General features: G+C 37.7%; 1 long non-coding RNA gene across 1 annotated transcript; it reads left to right on the top strand.

Annotated features, from left to right (window-relative positions):
* The first annotated feature begins 1,641 nt into the window (after window positions 1–1,641).
* On the top strand, window positions 1,642–7,024 carry LOC309616457. Its single transcript, XR_014237491.1, has 2 exons — window positions 1,642–4,080; window positions 4,394–7,024. It is a non-coding gene; the product is annotated as an uncharacterized lncRNA (long non-coding RNA).
* Window positions 7,025–7,303: the final 279 nt, after the last annotated feature.

The raw sequence follows: 7,303 nt of genomic DNA, 5'->3' as shown, positions 1-7,303 counted from the left end.
AATCAAGTCTCAGAGGGTCTGAGGGCTGCCCATCACACACAGGGCACCTCATACTTCCTCACGCTCCAAACTATGCAATATAATCATCTAACTCATGAGGATCCATGATGATTCACTCAACTTGTGTATTGTTCTGTTTCAATGGGGTTATTTCACCTTCCTGCAGCTTTTACAAGAAACAATAAGAGAAATGAAGATCTTTAAATTGTTTTCTTACACAAGTAATGAGGGATGAAAATAAAAGATACTGTTTTGGAGGATTTTCCCTTGAGTGTTAACCTATTTATCCCCATAACTCCTAAGAGGTAAACATGTATCACACCATTTTACAGACATGGAAGCTAAGCCACAGAAAAGTTATGTGACTTACAGGCTGGGGCTGAGATTGAAGCTTCGACCTCTGAAGTCAGTCTCTGAGTCAAATAGCAGCTCTGCCAGGGACAGCAAGGGTGAATGTGTCACTCAGTGCTGGAGCTCTCATTGCTTGGTGCCTACACAATTCTGCACTAAGCAGACCTAGAGAGAGCTCATTAAAAACATAATAGCGCCAACTAAAAACTGGCACTTGCCATCGGCCTGTACAAGGATTAGGTCAATAGCCACTGCAGCCACTGACCTTCAACACACCCTGGAAGGAGTTCAGGGTGGAGATCAGGAATGAGGCACTCTGGGCTCTGGGAAAAACTGGCAGAACAGGTCTTCAGATAGTTAGATATTTTCAGGAGAAGATTTTATGAGCCCAATTCTTACATCTCCTCATATCTAGAAAAGCACTAAATTCATAAGTAGTGACATCTGCTCCTTGTGACTACCTGCAAGCCTCTGCCAAAATGTGTGCTTGATTGCATGTACCCCCATTCACTAAAATCATATATAATACTGACTTTCCCCCCTACCTCTCTGGAGCAGTTTCTCGAGGCTATCTGAAATGCTGTCTCCCAAGCCTATAGTACTCTTTTTTTTTTTTAACGTCTTTATTGGAGCATAATTGCTTTACAATTGTGTGTTAGTTTCTGCTGTATAACAAAGTGAATCAGCTATACATATACATGTATCCCCATATCTCCTCCCTCTGTGTCTCCCTCCCACCCTCCCTATCCCACCCCTCTAGGTGGACACAAAGCACCGAGCTGATCTCCCTGTGCTATGAGGCTGCATCCCACTAGCTATCTATTTTACATTTGGTAGTGTATATATGTCCATGCCACTCTCTCACTTCGTCCCAGCTTACCCTACCCCGTCCCCATGTTCTCAAGTCCATTCTCTTTATTCCTGTCCTACCCCTAGGTTCTTAAGAACCTTTTTCTTTTTTTCTTAGATTCCATATATATGTGTTAGCATACAGTATTTATTTTTCTCTTTCTGACTTACTTCACTCTGTATCACAGTCTCTAGGTCCAACCACCTCACTACAAATAACTCAATTTCATTTCTTTTTATGGCTGAGTAATATTCCATTGTATATATCTACCATATCTTCTTTATCCATTCATCTGTCAATGGACACTTAGGTTGCTTCCATGTCCTGGCTATTGTAAATAGTGCTGCAATGAACACTGTGGTACATGACTCTTTTTGAATTATGGTTTTCTCAGGGTATATGCCCAGTAGTGGGATTGCTGGGTCAATAGGTCAGTAGTTCTATTTTTAGTTTTTAAGGAACCTCCATACTCTTCTCCATAGTGACTGTACCAATTTACTTTCCCACCAACAGTGCAAGAGGGTACCCTTTTCTCCACACCCTCTCCAGCATTTATTGTTTGCAGATTTTTTGATGATGGCCATTCTGACTGGTGTGACTTGATACCTCATTGTAGTTTTGATTTGCATTTCTCTAATGATTAGTGATGTTGAGCATCCTTTCATGTGTTTGTTGGCAATATGTACATCTTCTTTGGAGAAATGTCTATTTAGGGCTTCTGCCCATTTTTGGATTTGGTTGTTTGTTTTTTCACATTGAGCTGCATGAGTTGCTTCTATATTTTGGAGGTTAATCCTTTGTCAATTGCTTCATTTGCAAATATTTTCTCCCATTCTGAGGGTTGTCTTTTTGTCTTGTTTATGTTTCCTTTGCTGTGCAAAAGTTTTTAAGCTTCATTAGGTCCCATTTGTTTATTTTTGTTTTTATTTCCATCACTCTAGGAGGTGGGTCAAAAAGGATCTTGCTGTGATTTATGTCATAGAGTGTTCTGCCTATGTTTTCCTCTAAGAGTTATATAGTGTCTGGCCTTACATTTAGGTCTTTAATTCATTTTGAGTTTATTTTTGTGTATGGTGTTAGGGAGTGTTCTAATTTCATTCTTTTACATGTAGCTGTCCAGGTTTCCCAGCACCACTTATTGAAGAGGCTGCCTTTTCTCCATTGTATATTCTTGCCTCCTTTATCAAAGATAAGATGACCATATATGTATAGGTTTATCTCTGGGTTTTCTATCTTGTTCCATTGATCTATATTTCTGTTTTTATGCCAGTACCATACTGTCTTGGTTACTGTAGCTTCGTAGTATAGTCTGAAGTGAGGGAGCCTGATTCCTCCAGTTCCATTTATCTTTCTCAAGATTGTTTTGGCTATTCGGGGTCTTTTGTGTTTCCATACAAATTGTGAAATTTTATGTTCTAGTTCTGTGAAAAATGCCATTGGTAGTTTGATAGGGATTGCATTGAATCTGTAGATTGCTTTGGGTAGTATAGTCATTTTCACAATGTTGGTTCTTCCAATCCAAGAACATGGTATATCTCTCCATCTGTTTGTATTGTGTTTAATTTCAACATCAGTGTCTTGTAGTTTTCTGCATAAAGGTCTTTTGTTTCCTTAGGTAGATTTATTCCTAGGTATTTTATTCTTTTTGTTGCAGTGGTAAATGGGAGTGTTTCCTTAATTTCTCTTTCAGATTTTTCATCATTAGTTTATAGGAATGCCAGAGATTTCTGTGCATTAATTTTGTAACCTGCTACTTTATCAAATTCATTGATTAGCTCTAGTACCTTTCTGGTAGCATCTTTAGGATTCTCTATGTTTAGTATCATGTCATGTGCAAACAGTGATAGCTTTACTTCTTCTTTTCCAACTTGGATTCTTTTTATTTCTTTTTCTTCTCTGATTGCTGTGGCTAAAACTTACAAAACTGTGTTGAATAATAGTGGTGAGAGTGGACAACCTTGTCTTGTTCCTGTTTTTAGTGGAAATGGTTTCGGTTTTTCACCATTGAGAACAATGTTGGCTGTGAGTTTGTCATATATGACCTTTATTATGTTGAGGTAAGTTCCGTCTATACCTACTTTCTGGAGGTTTTTTTTTTTTTTAATCATAAATGGGTGTTGAATTTTGTCAAAACTTTTTCTGAATCTATTGAGATGATCTTATGGTTTTTCACCTTCAGTTTGTTAATATGGTTTATCACGTTGATTGATTTGCATATCTGGGAACACTTGCATTCCTGGGAAAACCCCACTTGATCATGGTGTATGATCCTTTTAATGTGCTGTTGGATTCTCTTTGCTAGTATTTTGCTGAGGATTTTTGCGTCTATGTTCATGAGTGATATTGACCTGTAGCTTTCTTTTTTTGTGACATCTTTGTCTGGTTTTGGTATCAGGGTGATGGTGGCCTCGTAGAATGAGTTTGGGAGTGTTCCTTCCTCTGCTATATTTTGGAAGAGTTTGAGAAGGATAGGTGTTAGCTCTTCTCTAAATGTTTGATAGAATTCACCTGTGAAGTCATCTGGTCCTGGGCTTTTGTTTGTGGGAAGATTTTTAATCATAGTTCCAATTTCATTGCTTGTGATTCATCAGTTTATAATTTCTATTTCTTCCTGGTTCAGTCTCGGAAGGTTATGCTTTTCTAAGAATTTGTCCATTTCTTCGAGGTTCTCCATTTGATTGGCATATATTTACTTGTAATAATCTCTCATGATCCTTTGTATTTCTGCAGTGTCAGTTGTTACTTCTCCTTTTTCATTTCTAATTCTGTTGATTTGAGTCTTCTCCCTTTTTTTTTTCTTGATGAGTCTGGCTAATGGTTTATCCATTTCGTTTATCTTCTCAAAGAACCAGCCTTTAGTTTTATTGATCTTTGCTATTGTTTCCTTCATTTCTTTTTAATTTTTTTTTAAAATTAATTAATTAATTAATTTATTTTTGGCTGTGTTGGGTCTTCATTTCTGTGCCAGGGCTTTCTCTAGTTGAGGCGAGCGGGGGCCACTCTTCATCGCGGTGTGCGGACCTCTCACTATCGCGGCCTCTCTTGTTGTGGCACACAGGCTCCAGACGCGCAGGCTCAGTAATTGTGGCTCACGGGCCCAGTTGCTCTGCAGCATGTGGGATCTTCCCAGACCAGGGCTCGAACCAGTGTCCCCTGTATTGGCAGGCGGATTCTCAACCACTGCACCACCAGGGAAGCCCCATTTCTTTTTAATTTATTTCTGACCTGATCTTTATGATTTCTTTCCTTCCGCTAACTTTAGGGATTTTTTGTTCTTCTTTCTCTAACTGCTTTAGGTGCAAGGTTAGGTTGTTTATTTGAGATGTTTCTTTTTTCTTGAGGTAGGATTGTATTGCTATAAACGTCTCTCTTAGAACTGCTTTTGCTGCATCCCATAGGTTTTGGGTCATTGTATTTTCATTGTCATTTTTTTCTAGGTATTTTTTGATTTCCTATTTGATTTCTTCAGTGATCTCTTGGTTATAAAGTAGTGTATTGTTTAGCCTCCATGTTTTTTTTTTTTTTTTTTTTTTTTTTTACAGATTTTTTCCCGTAATTGATATCTAGTCTCATATCGTTGTGGTCAGAAAAGATATATAATATGATTTAAATTTTCTTAAATTTACCAAGGCTTGATTTGTGACCCAGGATATGCTCTATCCTGGAGAATGTTCCATGAGCACTGAGAAGAAAGTGTATTCTGTTGGTTTTGGATGGAATGTCTTATAAATATTAATTAACTCCATCTTGTTTAATGTGTCATTTAAAGCTTGTGTTTCCTTATTTATTTTCATTTGGACGATCTGTCCATTGGTAAAAGTGGGATGTTAAAGGCCCCTACTATTATTGTGTTACTGTCGATTTCCCCTTTTATGGCTGTTAGCATTTGCCTCATGTATTGAGGTGCTCCTATGTTGGGTGCATAGATATGTACAATTGTTATATCTTCTTCTTGGATTGATCCCTTGATCATTATGTAGTGTCCTTCTTTGTCTCTTGTAATAGTCATTATTTTAAAGTCTATTTTGTCTGATATGAGAATTGCTACTCCAGCTTTCTTTTGATTTCCATTTGCATGGAATATCTTTTTCCATTCCCTCACTTTCAGTCTGTATGTGTCCCTAGGTCTGAAGTGGGTCTCTTGGAGACAGCATATATATGGGTCTTGTTTTTGTATCTATTCAGCCAGTCTATGTCTTTTGGTTGGAGTATTTAATGCATTTACATTTAAGGTAATTATCGCTATGTATGTTCCTATTTCCATTTTCTTAATTGTTTGGGGTTTGTTATTGTAGTTCTTTTCCTTCTCTTGTGCTTCCTGCCTAGAGAAGTTCCTTTAGAATTTGTTGTAAAGCTGGTTTGGTGGTGCTGAATTCTCTTAGCTTTTGCTTGTCTGTAAAGGTTTTAATTTCTCCATCAAATCTGAATGAGATCATTGCTGGGTAGAGTAATCTTGGTTGTAGGTTTTTCCCTTTCATCACTTTAAATATGTCTTGCTACACCCTTCTGGCTTGCAGAGTTTCTGCTGAGAAATCAGTTGTTAACCTTATGGGGATTCCTTTGTATGTTATTTTTTTCTTTTCCCTTGCTGCTTTTAATATTTTTTCTTTGTATTTAATTTTTGATAGTTTGATTAATATGTGTCTTGGCGTGTTTCTCCTTGGATTTATCCTGTATGTGTCTCTCTCCACTTCCTGGACTTGATTGACTATTTCCTTTCCCATATTAGGGAAGTTTTCAACTATAATCCCTTCAAATATTTTCTCAGTCCATTTCTTTTTCTCTTCTTCTTCTGGGACCCCTATAATTCGCATGTTGGTGCATTTAATGTCCCAGAGGTCTCTGAGACTGTCCTCAGTTCTTTCATTCTTTTTTCTTTATTCTGATCTAAGGTAGTTATTTTCACTATTTTATCTTTCAGGTCACTTATCCGTGGTTCTGCCTCAGTTATTCTGCTATTGATTCCTTCTAGAGAATTTTTACTTTCATTTATTGTGTTGTTCATCATTGTTTGTTTGCTCTTTAGTTCTTCTAGGCCCTTGTTAAATGTTTCTTGTATTTTCTCCGTTTTATTTCCAAGATTTTGGATCATCTTTACTATCATTACTCTGAATTCTTTTTCAGGCAGACTGCCTACTTCTTCTTCGTTTATTTGGTCTGTTGTGTTTTTACTTTGCTCCTTCATCTGCTGTGTTTTCTCTGTCTTCTCATTTTGCTTAACTTACTGCACTTGGGGTCTCCTTTTCACAGGCTGCAGGTTCATAGTTCCTGTTGTTTTTGGTGTCTGTCCCCAGTGGGTAAGGTTCGTTCAGTGGGTTGTGTAGGCTTCCTGGTGGAGGGGACTGTTGCCTGTGTTCTGGTTGATGAGGTTGGATCTTTTCTTTCAGGTAGCAGGACCACGTCCGGTGGTGTGTTTTGGGTTGTCTGAGAACTTTTGACTTTAGCATCCTGTCTGCTAATGGGTGGGGTTGTGCTTCTGTCTTGCTAGTTGTTTGGTTTGGGGTGTCCAACACTGTAGCTTGCTGGTCTTTGGGTCGAACTGGGTCTTAGCATTGAGATGGAGATATCTGGGTGATCTTTCGCCATTTGATATTACGTGGGGCCGGGATGTCTCTGGTGGTCCAATGTCCTGAACTTGGCTCTCCCACCTAAGAGGCTCAGGCCTGACCTTGGCCGGAGCACTAAGACCCCATCAGCCACATGGCTCAGAAGAAAAAGGAGAAAGAAAAAAGAAAGAAAGAAAAATAAAATAAAAGTTATAAAAAAAAATATGTTATTAAAAATAAAAAAATAATTAAAAGAAAGAAAGAAAGAAGAGAGCAACCAACCCAATAAACAAATCCACCAATGATAACAAGTGCTAAAAACTATACTAAAAACAAAAAACAACCAAAAAAACGGACGGAACCCTAGGATAAATGGTAAAATCAAAGCTATACAGACAAAATCACAGAAAGAAACATACACATACACACTCACAAAAAGAAAAAGTACAAAAAATATATATATATAAAAGGAAGAGAGCAACCAAATCAGTAAACAAATCTACTACCAATGATAATAAGCTCTATATACTAAACTAAGATAAACATAAAACCAGAG

Source organism: Balaenoptera borealis (genome assembly GCF_965194805.1).
Source record: "Balaenoptera borealis genome assembly, chromosome: 19".
Taxonomy (NCBI): Eukaryota; Metazoa; Chordata; class Mammalia; order Artiodactyla; family Balaenopteridae; genus Balaenoptera; species Balaenoptera borealis.
The sequence above is the reverse complement of the archived record's forward strand: the minus strand, read 5'-3'. Positions and strand labels throughout refer to the sequence as shown.